This window comes from Saccostrea cucullata, unplaced genomic scaffold (genome assembly GCF_032062105.1).
Source record: "Saccostrea cucullata isolate Sc308-1 unplaced genomic scaffold, CSIRO_AGI_Scuc_v1 ctg3958, whole genome shotgun sequence".
Taxonomy (NCBI): domain Eukaryota; kingdom Metazoa; phylum Mollusca; class Bivalvia; order Ostreida; family Ostreidae; genus Saccostrea; species Saccostrea cuccullata.
The window spans coordinates 22,147-27,092 of NW_026918243.1; the positions used below are offsets into that span (position 1 = coordinate 22,147).

The 4,946-nt window shown below is 32.6% G+C and overlaps 1 long non-coding RNA gene across 1 annotated transcript; it reads right to left on the reverse strand.

The window, feature by feature from the left end:
• Positions 1 to 3,189: 3,189 nt before the first annotated feature.
• On the reverse strand, positions 3,190 to 3,860 carry LOC134260100 (uncharacterized). Its single transcript, XR_009990475.1, has 2 exons — positions 3,701 to 3,860; positions 3,190 to 3,613 (listed from the first exon to the last, which is right to left on the reverse strand). It is a non-coding gene; the product is annotated as an uncharacterized LOC134260100 (long non-coding RNA).
• Positions 3,861 to 4,946: the final 1,086 nt, after the last annotated feature.

The window sequence follows — 4,946 nt, forward strand, 5'->3', positions numbered from 1 at the left end:
TTTATTTTCTGCACTTTATCTCTCCAATTTAGGTTTTCACATTCCTGTTTGCTCTTTCCAAAATATATGCCTAAAATTTTTATTACATTTGTTTCTGAAATACATAGTAAATCTTTTTCATGCTCTAATAACTTTGCAGTTCCAATACACATTACTTCAGATTTTTGTTTGTTAATTTTTGCACCAGAAGCTTTTCCATATAAATCAAACATTTTCAAAATTTCAAAAATAGATTTCTTCTCACATGTTGCCAGAGTTGTGTCATCAGCATGTTGAAACATCAATGCACGTTCATTAGAGATTGGTATAGGAATTTCTACAATGCTTGTAATAATTTTATATAACAACTTAAAGGTTCTGATGACAATACAAACAATAATGCAGAAATAGGACAACCTTGTCTCACAGAGTTTTTAATCGGAAAATATTTGGTTAAAAATCCATTACCCTTTACACTGCTGTAAATATCTGTATAAAATATACTAATCCATTTTCTAAAAATTGGTCCAATGAAGCGAGAGACATACCACTAGACCACGGGACCGCTTTCAAATTTCGTAAATTATATGCAAACACGAAGTCACATACATGTTTATTTTCACGTTCGATATTGTCAAAATTTTACACAATAAATGGTGTCTAATTTAGCCTTTATTAAACAGTTCTAATAAATGTAATAAGAATATAAAGTACGCCGAGAAACCTGTATTATACGTAATAACTCTCCTCATGCCCCTGTGCTAAAAATAGCGACATGTAATACAATAAATACTAATAAAAAAACGGGATGGGACACTTTGAGAGGGGTGAGAGAGGTCCTAGGGAGTTTTGGTATAAAATTAGATTGCAAAATGTCAAAATCTTCTTAAATTATCACCCGGAAACGATAGTGTTACACACAGACAGAATGTATAAATCTACAACCTTGAACTTTGACCTTTTGACCTCAAAATTAATATGGGTCTACCTTAGTTGTTATGTAAAATTTCATAGAAAAAGCTCAAAAAGTTCTCGAGATATCGCACGGAAAGGAAAGTGTTATAACAGACAGAATTTGTAAATTTATGACTTTGTACTTTGACCTCAAGATCAATTGCGTTCTTCTTTAGTCCATAGGGAGTTGCTATGCAAAATTTCATTGCAAAAGCTCAAAGGGTTTTCGAGATATTGTGTGGAAACGAAAGTGTTACAGAGAGACAGAAAGACGGACAGACGGACAGACCCAAATTGATATCCCCCACTTTTCAAATGGGGGACAAAAAAGACGGGAAAAGAAGAATAGAAACTTCCTAGTCGTTTCAAAGTAAGAGACGTTAAAATGACGTTATTATTATTTCAGCGACGGCACAATACAATTCAATGAACATGTTATTTTCACTTACATACGTCTAATGACAATAGTACATGGTTATTTTTCACATTTTTATATGTTATTGATAAAATGTGGGCCAATAATCATATATATGTTTATTTCTCTTTTACTATAGGTGAAGTCATGCCTCAACAATTTCCGAAGAGCAATCATATTTCATACCAATTGTTAGACCTTTGTTTTCATGTGATTCAGGAATTTTCCTTAGGGGGCGATGAAGGGGGCATGTTAATAAACTCCCATAGGCAGGTGTGATAAACCTATCCATGGTCAAGGGATTTTTTAATTCTCCTGGAACAGATACGGTGGGTACGTGATCCCCGAAAGGGGGGGGGGGGCTGTGTGAGAAGTGTATATTTATTTGCTTTATAACACACAATTTAATGACTAAATAATTGGGAGAGGGGAGCTAATTTGACACGTTGATTGCTAATGATCTACTTCTCATTTCAAGACGTCGAAATTAATTATATGATGATATGAAACCTACCAGTTTTGTATTATTGTATTTTTAACTCACTAGATCTTCGTTACCAGTGAGAAATGCTTTCAATTGCTCAATAAAGAAAAGAGGAGGCAGGCAAAAGCATTGCGATGTGGGAAACAACTTTAAAGATTTTTTATTACACATTATAACAATGCCAATCAAGAAAATTTTTCCAGAAATTAATTAAAGAAATCGTTTAAACTAGAAACTTGTTGATATTAATGTCAACGACAGAAAACTTTGGACAAATTAAGTGCATGGCCATGGGGTTGTAGAAAAAAAATATTGGACATAATTTTCAATTACGTATAAATATAAATAAGATGACTTGTATGAATACATTTACACAAAATAAGGTCCAGAATACGATTTATGCAGGGAACAAACAATATAAACTAATGAAAAATACAAAAACAATACTTTACGAGCAGGCTTCTCCATGAACTGAAAGGGTACATGTTCTGTTATGCAGTCAAGAGAATTTTACTTGTTTCTTTCGTACATATAACTATAACAATCCCAATGACAAAAATATAAACACCATGTACTATTTATTTCTCTTATTGTTATATATATGTACCAAACATCTTAATATTATGATAAGAAAATATTCTTCTTCTAATGTTTTTCTCAGTTTTCGATTCAGATTCATTTTCAGATTTGGATTCATTCATTTTCAGAAACATCTCTCTTTAGAATGTGTTTAGAGTTCATATCTAGTGGAATACGTGCGTTCTATTAATATGACATCCTAAAAGATGTTAAAGTTCGTTTTTTTTTCAGCTATATACAAAAATAACTGACAAAAACTACAATTTCACAACACATTGATTGCATTTTTGAATGCATTGCAGAAATACCCATCCTTTTTATTTTACATTTACAGAGTTTATAGAAATATAGAATATGAAATACACTCTTGGTGAAATATACTAGTACGTAAATAACCAACAGCATTATTAAAGCTGAAAAGTCCATTAAACAGTAACAATTTGGAGAGTAGCAAGCACGGACCTCCAAATCATCAGACTTTGGGTCAGGTCTTATGGAGGAATGCTGCCGACCGATCACACCCGCTGTGTGCTTCATATGTCAAAATTGGGAAGTAACGGAAAATCCGTCGACAGTTCAGTGTGTAAATAATTAGTGTCCAAACAATTAGTTTGAAAAACATCAGTCAGCATTTTCTGTCCAGTCAGTAAGCGGAGATTTTTAAAGTTTTTAATATTCCTTTTTAAGATTCAATATTTTGGAGTCCTAAGTTGTCCAGTTCTGTTTGTTCGTTTCTTTCTTTGTTCCTCTCTCATTCTTTGCCCCGTGTACATATTAATACAATGTTGAAAGGATTTTGTCTTACCCATTTCATTTTTATTTTAGAAATGTTCCTTTGCATTTTGTTTAAAGTTAATATTCCTTTGCCAACCTGTAAGAAAGCTGTTGAGTATCACGTAGTCAGATAGGTCCATCAGTAAAATGTTAACGATCACTATCCAGAATCTTATTTAACCACCAGTTTAATGTTGTATTCAACGATAAAACGCTGAAGATTTACTGATGTTCTTATCATATCATTAATTGTAGTTTGATCTCATTTTATGTAAATTTGGGATTTTCCTGAATCAAGTTCAATGTCTTTAATACTCTGGTCAATTCAGTACAATAGAGAAGCTAAAATTAACTTTATCTGCACCAATTTGTTTGTTTGTTTTATGTAGTTGGAGTCTCGTGTTCCGTTTTCTCAGATTCATATGTACCTGGGGATAGAGAAAAATTACAAAATTTTTTCTTCTGAGAAAATTATTAGAGAGAGAAAATGTCACAATAAAAACAATTGCACTTACAAATAGAAACCTGTCTTCCGAAATGGTGGATTTTGATTTTACTAGGTTTATGAAACCTCTCGATGACAGACTTGTCTGCTGAAACAGGGCGGATGCACTTTGCCATGACTGTAAACACTTATTTAATAGTAGAAGGAAAAATTCTATGTCGAACACTGTGTACACAACATAGGTTGATTTATTGTTTTAAATGTATCCCTTTATATATATTTTTTATACATGTACTTATCTCTGTGGTAATTTCCCTAGAGGCCTTCATCTAATTAAACTATTTATAGATTTAACCTCAAAGATGTTTGATTTTATCTGTATGATGTTACTAATTTTACCTAGCAAATTAAGCTTACTGTTTCGATGTTGATGGGGATCTTTATTTATATTCAAAATCTTATCAACTTTTCTGCCCTGATATTATGAACTACCTGTTCTGAAAAGAATATGAATGTATTAAGATATTTCAAGTGTAGGTTATTAGACCATCTGACCTTGAACTGTATAATGTTGCAACATAGCCCCAGTGAATTCGAAGTCGGTGTAACGACGAAAAGTGACCCCCGTAGAATATTGACAAGGGGGTCATTTTTCTACCTAGAAGAACGACCCCGGGTCAATGTTCCACGACAAGTAGGGTCATATTTCGACTGTAGAAAAACATTCAAGTCCAGTAATTCTCCACACACGTTGAAAAATGACCCCCATAGAAATTTGACCCCCTACTTTTTTATACAATAAAACCTTATACTCGTATCTATGTCTCCTGATATTTGTTCGCACTTTCAAATGTACGTAGGGGGAATATTTTTTAAGTTCTTTTATCCTTTCCAAAATATTTTTAATTGCATATCTTAATAGAAGCATCACAATTAATGTATCTGGTATGGCTTTATTTTGGATTGCAGAATCCCAATGAAAATCTTCAAGAGTAACAATGCAACAATATATTCAAGAAGTGGTGTGGATCATATGTGGATACTCAAACATTCCAAAGAAATTCTGGACAATTTGAAATCACTAGATTTTTCCAAAATCAACAGCTTAAAAACTTCCGACTTTTCAATGTTATACACAACCATTCCCTACGATAAATAAATGTCCTGGATTTTTGATAACATTGACAGCTGCTTTTTTTAAATAAAAAATGGAACACACTCTGATTGTACACACAAGTACTTTGAAGATGACATCAAAAAGATGCTTGAGTTTCTGATTGACAATATCTATGTGGTTTTTGGAGACCAGCTATTCC